At 41.7% G+C, this 16,048-nt stretch overlaps 1 pseudogene; it reads left to right on the forward strand.

Moving 5' to 3' along the window:
- Window positions 1-4,557: 4,557 nt before the first annotated feature.
- Window positions 4,558-5,853, forward strand: LOC143597960 (UBP1-associated protein 2B-like; annotated as a pseudogene).
- Window positions 5,854-16,048: the final 10,195 nt, after the last annotated feature.

The following is a 16,048-nucleotide window of genomic DNA, read 5'->3' on the forward strand; positions in this document are numbered from 1 at the left end:
CATTCGATTTCCTTTCCTAACTCGTTTTTGCATGAAAATCAAGTATTTTAGGCATAAGTTGAGAGAATTAAGTACAGGAAAGTGTTTATAACCAAGATACAAGTCCACATTCATTCCTTACTGATCAAGAACGAATCTCATAGCTTATTTCATCGATTTTGTCATTAAACTCTTATTTACTTGCTTAATTGAGTATTATAACCATAAATGGTTCGTTTTGTAATCCCTATATAAACAACTCTTAATCACCTGCCACAAACTTTACCCTAAACCCTAAGAGAGTCCTCTCAGCCGTCACCCCTCTCTAATCATCATAAAACTTCTTGGTTTTTGCTATTTTGTTAAAGATACGTTCATAAACGGTTGACTTTGCATACGTGTGGACCTTTGACTCATCATATCTCTTAATTCTTTAACTTTCCGGGTAAGTTGTAAACTGAGAATTTGTCCATTTACATCCTAGTCAATAACCTTCAATCGATTTCTGATATTGAAGGGTGTTGACTGGTCAATTTCATTAAAACCTTTTAAAGGGCAAAACAGTCAACAATTTTGACTTTACGTTTTCTAATACTTCTGATCGAATTCGAAGTTCGGTCCAGAAGACTTTTATTCTCGTAACGAAAATTTAAGGCTTTTGACCAAAACCCGAATTCCGACTCGCTGTTCGGATTCTGGTCAGACTCGACATGTTTAAATATTAAAATTAACATAACTTGAGTTCTACTCATCCGTTTGGATTTATTCCAGCGGCATTAAGTTCTTTTTTACTCATAGTTTCATATCTCTAAGTTTCAGGTTCTGGTTGTTTACATCGTTTGGCGCGTTAACGGACGATTGCATAATTTTATTCTTATTTATTCTTATACTTGCCTATTAATTAAGGTGAGTTTTGTCATTCCCCTATTTTACTTATTTTTAAACGTATTGGGGACGTATGCGTACTATAGTATTTCATATTATACATAAATTAAACTAGCAAATGTGATATTGTGTGTGATTAATCGGACATACTTGTTATTTGATTACTTGTTTACTTTTATCGCATTCGGAGAGGTCCAAAACATTCTCATTATAGTATGATCATACGACCGTCATGTTAACCGGCGCCCGATCCGCTTGGCAATGGTCTCTTGACACTTTACTTGCTCATGATTTGGTTATATTTACTGCAATTATTTACGTTTTGCTATCTTTCATATTATATATTAACTTGCAAAACTGGTGACATTCTCACTCAACATATTTTTGACAAATCTATTTATTTTATACACATATGCAGGTTATCGCTTGAATTGAAGACTTGAAGTTATGGACACCTAGTCGAAACCCTAGGATTATTTAAAGAAAATTTATCTTGAGTTTTAATTTGGATTATTATTATTATTTTTGTTTTTGGATTATTTGTTATATTTGGGTGATGTGTGTTTCAAATGGAATAAATTAATTTAATAGATATTGCCACATTTAATTATGATAGTTACCTTGAGTTATGAGTAATCATGCTCACACCCCGGCATTTCCGCCTTAGGTTGGGGTGTGACACACTACCGAACTCTAGTCTTGATCACAATCAATCGCACGAATAATTAACAGAAGCGCCGAATTAGGGATTTTTTCCGTATTCGTTTGATTCAACATGGCTAGTATAATTTTGGTGAATTCTTCACCAATTTGACGAATTTATAACACCCTTTTCTCAATTATTCATGGTTGTGTACCAATGTGATTCAACAGGGTTTTTTCAGGATTGAAGCATCGTGGTTTTATGATTGGATATCACAACGGTAGGCTGATATTAATTTGTGTTTCCGGTGAGTTCTTCGTCAATTCGTCATTTTTACCTCCGATTCACGTATTATTAGGTTTGAGTCAAGAAACTGTAATCCCAATTTCGATTGCCATTTACGTTTCGTATGGATTGATTATTATTATAGGTTTCAGAGTAACAACAATTCTTAAATTTTGATAAGGCGGCTGCGGCGGTGACACCGCCGGAGTGCTTGGTAGTGGCTGCCGGAAAGCTTGGTGGCTACGGAGGAAGAAGGGGGAGAGAGAGAGAGAGAAATTAACTGGGTTTTTTAATAGGTAAAATGACTAATGTGCCATCATGTGTAAGGCACATGACCTGACTTAATAAGAAAAATTAACTGGGTTAGGTCCAAATGACAAATGCTATAGGATTCTGAAACGTAAAGGACAAAAAAATCAATTTAGAAGATAAAAAACGATGAGTGAAATTTGGGGTAAAATAAAAATTCTATCAAAATTAGGTATAAAAGAAAACCAAAAGCATATATAAACCCATTAAGCTTCAACACGCAAGTCCAGAGTTACACCCAAATCATAAACCCAGTCGCATACAAGCACCCACCACTACCTCGGGCTACACATACATCCGGTAAGCAAGTCTTATAAGTTTCATCGCGGGTCACAGTTCAATTCGTATGTGTTATAATAATCACATGATATGTACCCTATTCATTATTAATATGTGTTGTTCTCTCTATCAATTGTTTCCTAGGGTTACTCGATTAAAATTAATCCTTGTTAATTGCACTCTGTCAGGTTCAGATTTAGTAATTTAAGCTATAATAATAATATTATGGTCAGGCGGTGGGGTGGTGACTAGCGATTAATTGAGATTCATCGGATAAGAATTTAGAATTTAATGTATAATTTTCAGTTTTATATATGCACACACATTTTTATATGCAGTTTTCAGTTTTATACACACACATAGACATTTGGCCGCAAATTGGCTGGAATCATGCTAGAAAACGCCGACCAAGTCCAATTAATCTTGATTTTGGCCGGATTTGACCATTGACCGATTAGCCCAAAATTAATTAGTGGGATGGGGACTAGCGATTAATCGGATTGGACTTTAATATTTAAAGTTTTATACACACACACATTTTTATATGTATAATTTAAAGTTTAACATACACGTTTTGGCCGGAACCTTGCCAGAAAGTGCCGACTAAGTCCAATTGATCCCAATTTTGGCCGGATTTGATCATTGACCGATTAGCCCAAAATTAATCAGTGGGGTGGGGACTAGCGATTAATCATTCGGGATTTTTACAACCATGGGATTAGGTATAACTAGTTAGCAGTTAAAATCTTGATTCTTTTGAAGTTTTGATGATTATACTTTGAATTCAAGTCATGGTGAGATAGCATTATATGGAACGCTTTTTATAGAAGGTATTATATAGGTTTAACTTCATGACTTTATTTATTGGCACCATAAGCGTTTGTAATCGAGAAGAACATGTTTCTAGAACCTTGCACACTAGTATACTTATTATAGAAAACGTTTCAAAAAATGTTTTTTTGTGATATGGCAAGTGTGTTTTTCAGATTAACTAGTTTCTCTGTTTGAAGATTTTAGATTCATTTACCGAAGACAAATTCCTCCTTGTCGTTTTTTGCTGGATTAGCAGGGCGTGTATTTTATTAGTTAAAAACAAATCCACATAATTAAGGCCATAGATATCATAGTTGTCAAAAGCGCAAGGCGCGCTTGAGGCACAAAGGGTGAGCCTTGTGCCTAGGCGCTTAAAAAGCAAGGGCCCTAGATAAGCAAGGCGCGTAGCATAAACATATCATTTTTTTTTGGGTTTTAGACATGCTTTAGATTTGTGTAGGGGTTAGTTTAGGCTGGTTTCATGTTATTTTTGGATGTTTTAGAGTTTAGACCAGTTTGCCTGCAATTTGTAGAAGTTTGCCACAGTTTTATGATTAGGCCAGAATCTTACCAAAATCAGGTCCGAATCTCGCTTGAAGGTCGACAAATCGCCTAAGCCTTGCCTGAGGGTCTAGGCACTTTGACAATGCAGATAAATATAGGGTTAATTACACATAGTAAGATTATTCGCGTGTTGTAGTTTCTCTGTTTGGAGAATTGATATTAACTGAAGCGAATAGCAACATGTTGTCTTTTCTTGCCTTTTAATAGGGCTTTTTTTTTCAGTTACCAACAAATCTACATAATTAAGGTAATAATAATAATAGGGTTAACAATGTTTAATAAGATCTCGCAGGTAGATGGGCAATACCCATTCAGTACTTCGCAAAGAGAAATAAAAGAAAGTTTTAAGCATTATACTAATACGCACAACATAGATGGCGAAAATGTGAATCAAACTTATGCAAGTTGAAACTTTGTGCTTCATAATTGATACATTTTTAGTATTTCGTCCCTGCTGGTGATTATAGTCCATACACTGCTAATCTGTTGAGTATCTTTCTATAAAAGAACATATATATTAGGCTAATAATGTCATGCATCTAAACCTTATATTAGGTTATTAATATGCTTCTGAAACATATTTTAGCTTATGTCATCAAATCATGCTTCTGAACCATATATTAGCTTAATTGTGTCATGCCTCTGAATATGCTTCTGAACCATATATTAGTTTATGTCATCGAATTATGCTTCTGAACCATATATTAGTTTAATAGTGTCATGCCTCTGAAGTCTGAACTCATACTAATATTCTATATGCAATTGCTTGGAATCTCAGCTAAAAAAGCAGTGTCTGTGAAATGGGGAAGAAAAGAGCAGGAACGGCAACCAAAGCACAAGCATAAGAAAAGAAACCGAAGATAGTGGTTAAAAATGAACCATCCGAGGAGGAAGAAGAGTCAGAAGCCGAAGAAGAAGAAACACAAGAAGTTGAAGTAACTGATTCTGAAGAAGTTGAAGAAGAAGAAGGCGAAGAAGAAGAGGAAGATGACGAGGAAGATGAAGATGAAGACGAAGATGATGAGAGTTCTAAAAAGGAAAGTCTTTGGAAGTTTCTAGAACCCTTACCAAAAGAAAAGATCATCGAGATTCTCAAAGAAGCAGCCCTGAACGACCGTTCAATAGTTGCCAGCCTCACTCAAACAGCTGAGGTGGACCCCGCTCATCGTAAGATATTCGTCTTCGGCCTCGGATGGGACGCCACATCAGACCAGGTACTTTCCGTCTTCAACCAATATGGTGAAATTGAAGACTGCAAAGTCGTTACCGATAAGGTCACTGGGAAGGCCAAAGGCTACGGCTTTGTCCTCTTCAAGACCCGAAAAAGTGCACAAAAATCTCTCAAACAGACGCAGAAGAAAATAGGAAGTCGCATGGCTTCATGTCAGTTAGCTGCAGCAGGCAAGCCAGGTGGACCCGGTAACAACCAGACAACCGCCACACCCGATCCAGCCGGACGAAAGATCTTCGTTGCAAACGTTTTGTCTCATGTGGACCCAAATGCGCTCCGGTCTTTTTTCGCTAAGTTTGGGGAAATCGAGGAAGGCCCGTTGGGGTTAGACAATGTAACGGGAAAGTTTAAAGGGTTTGCTATTTTTATATACAAAACGGTTGACAGGTGCAAGAAGGCTTTGGAGGAACCGAATAAAGCTTTTGATGGTTGCAAGTTGCAGTGCAGACAAGCGGTAGATAATCAGCGTGGAAACAAAGCTGGTACAAATACGCCACCGGTCACTAATAATAACGAGACTGGGAATGTGGGTTATGGTAATTATGGCGGGCTGTATGCTCCTCAGATTGTCAACCCGACAGCTGGACTTATGGTCGGGGCAAACCCGATGTTGGTGTCTGCTTTGAATCAGAACAGCGTGTCTTCGACAGCTCAGCCGTTTGGGTTAAGTGGTGGTTATGGAATCAACACAGTGGGTTCAAACATGCTGGCCAATTATGGTTCTCAACTCGGGTTATCGGGTTTGGGTGGATACCAGACTCCTCAAGTGGGACGATCTTCAACTGACACATCAGCAGTGGCGGGCAGACAGCAATCCGGAGTTGGATCTTTGGCACCTAATTTTCCTTCGTACCTTGGCCGCTAGTAATCATTCTCTCTTTAATCTTTAGACATGCATTTTGTTTTAAAGAACATCACATGAGGAAACAGACTGCTTATTTGTCACACCCGGCCCTGAGCGGCGGAAACAGCCGGGCGCGCGCGAGTGGGGATTGATAATTAAGCACGGGCCATTGCAAACATTCAAAGATTTTCATTGCGCATGAAGAGTTTAATACAAATACATTACATTGTTTAAAAATTATAAAACATCCAAGTATAAAAACTGTTGAAGATTTCCACGCCATATCCCCATGCGCGGCGGGAACAACCACGCGCATCGAAGGGATAGAACTAAAATCTTCCAAAAAGCTAGTTTAGATGTTCAGCGTGAGGTGCTCTAAGTGTGACTCCATGCGCTACCTAGTTATCTCCTGAAAGACACGTAAAAATATTTGAATCAGTATAAACTGAGTGAGTTCACAAGTTTTAGTAACTTGATAAATCGTATTGCATCATAATCTTGATACAAATCATTCTGAAACATAATTCTGATAGCGTTATTAAACACATGCTTGGTAAAACATAGATCTATCAACATATTCTGATAAAATCGTTCCGCGGGTTACGCGCGAACATTTCTGGGAACTGTGCTCGTCTGTGTAAGTGGCGCTGCCACTACGAGCTAAAATAATGTAATACCGTCCCGCGGGTTACGCGCGGACACTTCTGGAAAACTGTGCTCGTCTGTGTAAGTGGCGCTGCCACTACGAGCAAATAATACTGTAATACCGTCCCGCGGGTTACGCGCGGACGTTGTGCCGGAAAACAAGGCGCTCGTCTGCGTAAGAGGAGCGACCTCTACAAGCGGGCTCAAACCCATAGTACTGCCCCGTGCTAGGCACTCGTCTGTGTAAGAGGTGCGACCCCTACGAGTGGGCGGATCAAACCAGCAGTCCCTACCCTTAGAGTTCCAATGGTAAAGTGATCACTTACTCGTTCTTGCGCACTCATATCGAAAGCCATAGATAACTGTTTGCATTGCTCATCATGAAACATAACTTAAACACATAATCGCTTGCATAGCTTGTAAGTATACCATGATAAAATGTAATTTAAACACGTGTCCCTCGCCCCGAAAACAGGTTAAAAACAGTGAAAATAGTGAAATGGGGGCTGTGAGACTCACCTGTGGTTCTTGTTAAGGGATTAATCGAGATTCGGGTTTTCTTGGTGTTGGCCTCGGAATCGAAGGTCTAGAATACGATTAAATAACAAGAAATCTATATTAAGATCAAGATATAAGGGTTGGAAAGTAGATCTCAAGGTTATAATCTCGGCTTACCTAGTAACAGGAACGGAATTAAAAATCAAATAGATGCTTGGGAGATGATTCAGAGCAGATTTGCAGTTTTAAGAGAGAAGTTTGAAGTGTGTTGAGTGATAATTTTAGGTTACATATTTATAGGCAAACTCATTGGAACACAATCCCTTGATTTAGGGGATTGTAATCTTTTCATATCTAGGTGTGATGATGATAAAGTATGGAAAGTATTATTATTTATTCAAAAGTGGATGAGTAGGTAAAAGATTCTGATTTTCGCAGGACATGCAGGTCTGTGGTTGGTGAGAGTAGGGTGGCTGATAGTTGACTGTTCATGCTACAGTGTGCTTTTGCCAGTGCACAGTAAAAAGTAGAAATTTTCTGAAACACGTTACTGTTTTCTTTTGGGCGGGAATAATCCCCTTTATTCTGAAGAATACTGTGTTTTGTGCGTGTAACCTTGCGCGTACAGCCTTATGCGTGTAGGATTCTGCGTGTAGAATGTTTCTTTGCTGCGGGTAGGTACGTAACCTTCTCGCAGTCAGGGACATTGAGTTTCATTTGTAGATCCTCCAAGTGGTCTTGGTATTTCAACATAGTGATCAGTTATGTTGAAGTCAATTCCATCTTGGAGCTTCAGACAAACTAGCTCTCAATGTTCCCGCCATGCGGGGAGGTTAGTTCCCTTCCGCACGCGCATAAACGATTTAGGGTGCACCCGTCTTAGCATCATGCGTGACGGTCAACCCATTAGACATCATAACGTTAAGGTACATGAAAACATAAAGCCAAAACATTCGCGCATGGCGCATATAACATATGCCCACGCTGGTTCTTAACATGGTGCGCTCGCGCATGGCGCATATAACATGCACGCGCTGACTAACATGGCGCGCTCGCGCAGGGCGCACATAACAAATGCACGCGCTGACTAACATGGCGCGCTCGCGCAGGGCGCACATAACAAATGCACGCGCTGACTAACATGGCGCGCTCGCGCAGGGCGCACATAACAAATGCACGCGCTGACTAACATGGCGCGCTCAATGTTCACAATCACCTAATTATTAGGTTGATTACTTAGTTTAAGGGATTGGGAATTTACCGGTTGTCACATTCTCCCCTCGTTAAACGAATTTCGTCCCGAAATTTAGGAGACGTTGCTGGCAGAAGCCATGTTCTGAAAGAGGTGTGGGTATTTCATGCGCATCTGATCTTCTCTTTCCCAAGTGAATTCAGGCCCACGCCTCGAGTTCCATTGAACCTTTACTAACTTGATTTTGCTCCTGCGTAACTTTTGTTCTTTCCAATCGGTTACTGCTATAGGTTCTTCTTTGAAGTGCAGCTGTTTGTCGATGTGAATCTCTTCCATCGGCAAAATTAACGTTTCGTCAGATAAACACTTTTTGAGGTTGGACACATGGAACGTATCATGAACTCCACTGAGTTCGGCGGGTAAACGGAGTTTATAAGCAACCGGACCGATCCTTTCCAGGATCTCGAATGGTCCAATGAAGCGCGGATTCAACTTTCCTCGCTTGCCGAAACGGGGGACTCCTTTCCATGGAGAGACTTTCAAAAGTACTTTATCCCCTACTTGAAACTCCAATGGTTTCCTTCGCACATCTGCGTAGCTCTTTTGTCTGTCGCGCGCTGTCTTAAGGCGATCCCTTATCTGAAAAATCTTGTCTGTTGTTTCTTGGATCAATTCTGGACCAGTCATTTGCTTGTCACCCACTTCAGCCCAGCACAGTGGGGATCTACACTTGCGCCCATACAAAGCTTCGAACGGCGCAGCCTTGATACTTGTGTGATAGCTATTGTTGTAAGAAAATTCAACCAATGGGAGATGAGTATCCCAGCTACCTTCGAAATCGATTGCGCACGCGCGCAGCATATCTTCCAATGTCTGGATTGTTCGCTCGCTTTGCCCATCCGTTTGAGGATGATAAGCTGTACTCATATCAAGGCGAGTACCTAGAGCTCCTTGTAACGATCTCCAAAACCTTGATGTGAACCGACTATCTCTATCAGAAATGATGGACACTGGGACTCCATGTTTTGAAACTACTTCTCGAATATACAATCGGGCTAACTTTTCCATCTTATCGGTTTCCTTGATCGGCAGGAAGTGCGCTGACTTAGTTAGCCGATCCACAATAACCCATATTGTGTCATAACCCCCAGGTGTCCTTGGCAGTTTGGTGATGAAGTCCATAGAGATTTGTTCCCACTTCCACATGGGAATTTCTGGCTGTTGAAGCAACCCTGATGGTTTCTGATATTCAGCCTTTACTTTTGAACACGTCAGGCACTTACTGACATACGTCGCGATGGCGCCTTTAAGATTGGGCCACCAATACAACATTTTAACATCTTGGTACATCTTGTCTGCGCCAGGATGTACGGAATACCGCGTCTTGTGAGCTTCGTTTAATACTTGCTCGCGCAATCCTCCCTTGAGAGGGACCCATATGCGGTTAGCGAAATATAGATTGCCGTTCTCTTTAAGTTCCAAATTCTTAACCATACCCCCAAGGCATTCGTTTTTAACAAACTCTGGTTTCAAGGCTTCTTGCTGAGCTTCTCGGATGCGAGTAGAGAGATCTGCGTGAATGGTCAACCTTAGAGCCTTGACTCGTAGCGTTTTTATTCGCTCCTTCCTACTTAGCGCGTCTGCTACCACATTCGCCTTTCCAGGGTGGTACTTTATTTCACAATCATAATCGTTCAACAATTCAACCCATCTTCGTTGCCTCATGTTTAAATCCTTTTGATCAAATATATGTTGAAGGCTCTTGTGATCCGTAAAGATTATACACTTTGTACCATAGAGGTAATGGCGCCAAATCTTTAGCGCGAAGACAACCGCTCCAAGTTCCAGATCATGCGTTGTGTAGTTCTTTTCATTGGTCTTAAGTTGGCGCGAGGCATACGCTATGACTTTGTCTCGCTGCATAAGGACACATCCGAGTCCTTGATGTGAAGCGTCGCAGTAAACGACGATGTCATCTGTCCCCTCGGGCAGAGATAGAATTGGCGCACTACATAACTTCTGCTTCAACATTTGAAACGCTGCTTCCTGGTTTTCGCCCCAAACAAACATCCTGTCTTTCTGAGTTAGCGCGGTCAGAGGTAGAGCTATCTTGGAGAAGTTCTCAATGAAGCGTCGATAGTAGCCAGCTAGTCCTAGGAATTGCCTCACCTCAGTTGGGGTTTTTGGCGCTTCCCAGTTTTCGATGGCCTTGACTTTGGAAGGATCAACGTGTATTCCTTTCTCGTTTACAACGTGACCGAGAAAGTGAACCTCTCTAAGCCAAAACTCACATTTGGAAAACTTCGCATACAACTTTTCTTTCCTCAACAATTCCAAAATCAATCTCAGGTGTTGCTCATGCTCGGCCTTGGTCCGAGAGTAAATCAGAATATCATCTATAAACACAATCACAAACTTGTCCAAGTATGGTTTGCACACACGGTTCATCAGATCCATGAATATAGCCGGCGCATTAGTTAGCCCGAAAGGCATCACTAAGAACTCATAATGGCCATATCTAGTTCGGAAGGCTGTCTTTGGCGCGTCTTCCTCATGGACCCTAAGTTGGTGGTATCCTGACCGTAGATCTATCTTCGAATAATAACTGGATCCCTGTAACTGGTCAAATAAGTCGTCAATCCTCGGTAAAGGGTACCGATTCTTGACTGTCAGCTTGTTCAGCTCCCTATAGTCAATACACATCCGGAACGAACCATCCTTCTTCTTTACAAACAGTACTGGAGCTCCCCAAGGTGAGAAACTTGGGCGAATGAAACCCTTATCCAATAGTTCCTGTAACTGATTGGATAGTTCTTGCATCTCAGATGGAGCTAATCGATAAGGCGCTCGTGCTACTGGCGCAGCTCCTGGGACCAAATCAATGCGAAATTCGACTTGTCGCGGCGGCGGCAATCCGGGCAAATCTTCAGGAAAAACTTCTGGAAATTCGCGCACTACTGGTAAGTCTTCAATTCTTCGCTCATCTCCTTTCTTCTCTACTACATGCGCCAGGAAGGCGTAGCACCCTTTCCTTAGGCACTTACGCGCCTTTAGGCACGAAATCAGTTTCGTCGCAACTCCCCTTCTTTCCCCTTGAATTACCAAGGTTTCTCCGTTCAACAGTGGAATCCGGACCTGCTTCTCATGACAAATAACCTCTGCGAGATTCTCGACTAACCAATCCATACCTACCACAATGTCAAAACTTCCCAAATCTATAGGCAACAAGTTAATATTGAACTCGTGACCTCCCATGAATAAAACACATTGCTCAGCCCTTTCGCTCGCGCACAACTGCCTACCATTGGCCAGTTCTATAGTATAAGGTATGTCTAGCCTACTGGTTGCTAGACCTAAGGAGTTTTTAAACTCAGCGGATATAAAACTTAGATCAGCGCCAGTATCAAATAAGACAGATGCAAAATGGCCGTTAAGTAAAAACGTACCGGTTACCACATTCGGCTCTTCTTTAGCTTCGCCTGCGCCGATCACAAAAGCTCTCCCGCGAGCTTGGTTTCCCCTTTGCGGGCAATCCCGACTGAAATGCCCTGGCTTCCCGCATGCGTAGCAGTTGTCATTGGCTCCAGCTTCTTTAGCACGGCAATTCATCGTCTTGTGTCCTGGTCTGCCACATTTGGCGCACGTGACGTTCGCGCATTCACCCTCGTGGTGGTACTTGCATTTGTTGCACCATGGGTAAGGGCCACTGTATCCTTTTCGTGGTGGCTCCGCGGCCTGAATCGCGTAAACCCTTGCGCTTTCCTGCTTCTTGAATGGTGGCTGCTTGGAGTCGGACCCTCGGTGGTGAGAGTTCCATTTCCTTTTGGAGTCAGAGGTTCGCTGCTCGCTTCCGCGCGTAGTCAACAAACCTGCACGGACCGTATCCCTTGTAAGGGTGATGGCCCGCGCAACCGCCTCATCGAAGGTTGGAGGCGCTGCGGCGTTGAGCGGAACCCTAACAACAGGAGGCAACCCAAAGATATACCTCTCGACCTTCTTCTCCTCTGTGTTTGCCATATCTGGCACCAACTGGCAAAGCTCGTTGAACCGGTTGTTGTAGGCGTCGATATCCGTTCCTACCATAGTGTGGTTCCAGAATTCTTGTTGCAGACTCTGAATCTCTGCGCGTGAGCAGAACTTTCTCATCAACATTTCCTTCAGTTCCTCCCAGGTCTTGTGAAGAGCAACTTCTCGCCCCAAAGTCTTCACTTGAAGCTTCCACCAAGATGAAGCTGCTTCTTGGAACATGCAGGTCGCGTAAAGGACCTTCTGGTTCTCACTACATCTGCTAATGGAGAGAACTGTCTCCATCTTGTCAATCCAGTTGTAGAGCCCAATGGCCCCTTCGGTTCCCTTGAATGGCCAAGGCTTACAGGCCATGAATGTCTTATAGGAGCATCCTTTGTCCAAGGCTCCTGATTCGGGTTCTGGGGTCTCATTCTGACGACCCTGACTAGATTCGGCCTTGCTGGCCTCATGTGTCGCAATCGCCTGCGCGATTATTTCCGCGAGTTCCTCGGGTGTCATGGTAATTCCTTTGGCTTTAGTTGGAGGCATTCTCGCTTTAAAAGAGAATGGAAATATATCAAACTTAGCGCATGTACTCTGAGCACATAATGTTATTATTTACTAGACACCGTGTGACCCGTGTTCCTAAGTGTGTGTAGTTTCTTTTGAAAATATTTTCTTTGAAAAATATTTCATGCGATTCCCCAACGGTTATAGTCTAGGTTAAAACTTCTTTTCCTAGTTCGCTATAACCAGTGCTCTGATACCAATCTGTCACACCCGGCCCTGAGCGGCGGAAACAGCCGGGCGCGCGCGAGTGGGGATTGATAATTAAGCACGGGCCATTGCAAACATTCAAAGATTTTCATTGCGCATGAAGAGTTTAATACAAATACATTACATTGTTTAAAAATTATAAAACATCCAAGTATAAAAACTGTTGAAGATTTCCACGCCATATCCCCATGCGCGGCGGGAACAACCACGCGCATCGAAGGGATAGAACTAAAATCTTCCAAAAAGCTAGTTTAGATGTTCAGCGTGAGGTGCTCTAAGTGTGACTCCATGCGCTACCTAGTTATCTCCTGAAAGACACGTAAAAATATTTGAATCAGTATAAACTGAGTGAGTTCACAAGTTTTAGTAACTTGATAAATCGTATTGCATCATAATCTTGATACAAATCATTCTGAAACATAATTCTGATAGCGTTATTAAACACATGCTTGGTAAAACATAGATCTATCAACATATTCTGATAAAATCGTTCCGCGGGTTACGCGCGAACATTTCTGGGAACTGTGCTCGTCTGTGTAAGTGGCGCTGCCACTATGAGCTAAAATAATGTAATACCGTCCCGCGGGTTACGCGCGGACACTTCTGGAAAACTGTGCTCGTCTGTGTAAGTGGCGCTGCCACTACGAGCGAATAATACTGTAATACCGTCCCGCGGGTTACGCGCGGACGTTGTGCCGGAAAACAAGGCGCTCGTCTGCGTAAGAGGAGCGACCTCTACAAGCGGGCTCAAACCCATAGTACTGCCCCGTGCTAGGCACTCGTCTGTGTAAGAGGTGCGACCCCTACGAGTGGGCGGATCAAACCAGCAGTCCCTACCCTTAGAGTTCCAATGGTAAAGTGATCACTTACTCGTTCTTGCGCACTCATATCGAAAGCCATAGATAACTGTTTGCATTGCTCATCATGAAACATAACTTAAACACATAATCGCTTGCATAGCTTGTAAGTATACCATGATAAAATGTAATTTAAACACGTGTCCCTCGCCCCGAAAACAGGTTAAAAACAGTGAAAATAGTGAAATGGGGGCTGTGAGACTCACCTGTGGTTCTTGTTAAGGGATTAATCGAGATTCGGGTTTTCTTGGTGTTGGCCTCGGAATCGAAGGTCTAGAATACGATTAAATAACAAGAAATCTATATTAAGATCAAGATATAAGGGTTGGAAAGTAGATCTCAAGGTTATAATCTCGGCTTACCTAGTAACAGGAACGGAATTAAAAATCAAATAGATGCTTGGGAGATGATTCAGAGCAGATTTGCAGTTTTAAGAGAGAAGTTTGAAGTGTGTTGAGTGATAATTTTAGGTTACATATTTATAGGCAAACTCATTGGAACACAATCCCTTGATTTAGGGGATTGTAATCTTTTCATATCTAGGTGTGATGATGATAAAGTATGGAAAGTATTATTATTTATTCAAAAGTGGAGGAGTAGGTAAAAGATTCTGATTTTCGCAGGACATGCAGGTCTGTGGTTGGTGAGAGTAGGGTGGCTGATAGTTGACTGTTCATGCTACAGTGTGCTTTTGCCAGTGCACAGTAAAAAGTAGAAATTTTCTGAAACACGTTACTGTTTTCTTTTGGGCGGGAATAATCCCCTTTATTCTGAAGAATACTGTGTTTTGTGCGTGTAACCTTGCGCGTACAGCCTTATGCGTGTAGGATTCTGCGTGTAGAATGTTTCTTTGCTGCGGGTAGGTACGTAACCTTCTCGCAGTCAGGGACATTGAGTTTCATTTGTAGATCCTCCAAGTGGTCTTGGTATTTCAACATAGTGATCAGTTATGTTGAAGTCAATTCCATCTTGGAGCTTCAGACAAACTAGCTCTCAATGTTCCCGCCATGCGGGGAGGTTAGTTCCCTTCCGCACGCGCATAAACGATTTAGGGTGCACCCGTCTTAGCATCATGCGTGACGGTCAACCCATTAGACATCATAACGTTAAGGTACATGAAAACATAAAGCCAAAACATTCGCGCATGGCGCATATAACATATGCCCACGCTGGTTCTTAACATGGTGCGCTCGCGCATGGCGCATATAACATGCACGCGCTGACTAACATGGCGCGCTCGCGCAGGGCGCACATAACAAATGCACGCGCTGACTAACATGGCGCGCTCGCGCAGGGCGTACATAACAAATGCACGCGCTGACTAACATGGCGCGCTCAATGTTCACAATCACCTAATTATTAGGTTGATTACTTAGTTTAAGGGATTGGGAATTTACCGGTTGTCACATTATTTTACTATGTTGTTTAAGCTGTTCCTACTTTCAATCAAAGTTGGTGACTTTTTATTATTATTATTATTATTATTATTATTATTATTATTATTATTTAAAGTGTTCTTTATCTTTAAAACAAAAGGCTAGAAAAACTTCTGCAACTGATGTAAAAGACTTTTGGTTTGATCTAACTAGTAGAGTCAGAAACGAAGTCGTCGATTAAATCCTGGTTGAGTGGCTGGTGCACTCTATTTAACAGCGTGGATAGCTGTCGCTTTACTATTTACAATGCACAAAACTGAATGTAAAAGAGCGTCGTGTATACTTAACTTTGATTATAAGTTTAAGCTAAAAGTATGATCAGGCCGAACCTGATGCTGGTGTGTGCTTGAGTCTGGATGGTGTGTCTTCAATTGCTCAGCGTCAGCCTTTTGGGTTGAGTGGTGGTTCCCAGTGGGTATTGGGGGTTCAAACACAGTGAGACGGTCTTTAGCTGACACAACATCAGCAGTACAATCAATCATTGTGGCCTCCTTCCGTTGTGAAAACTCTAGAAACTCATTTGTCAACCACTTAAGTTGTGAAAACTCTAGAAACTCATTATCAATCACATGTTTTTAATTAAAGTTTGAAACTTGAGGTCCACAATTAAAGTTAAAAAATGTAAATATAAATATAACATTTTCTCTCTCTTGAAAACATATATAAAAATTAGTAAAAAAATGTTAAAAAATAGCAAAACAAATTTTTTTTTTAGTTTTCGATGTTATGTATTAAATGTTACAACATATATTACGTGTGTAAAAAAACCGATGTTACATAGGGTTTTCACAACTCAAGTGAGT

The sequence above is a fragment of the Bidens hawaiensis genome, unplaced genomic scaffold (genome assembly GCF_021521415.1).
Source record: "Bidens hawaiensis isolate Kalapana, Puna unplaced genomic scaffold, B.hawaiensis_p1.1 tig00049273_1, whole genome shotgun sequence".
In the NCBI taxonomy this organism is placed as follows: Eukaryota; Viridiplantae; Streptophyta; class Magnoliopsida; order Asterales; family Asteraceae; genus Bidens; species Bidens hawaiensis.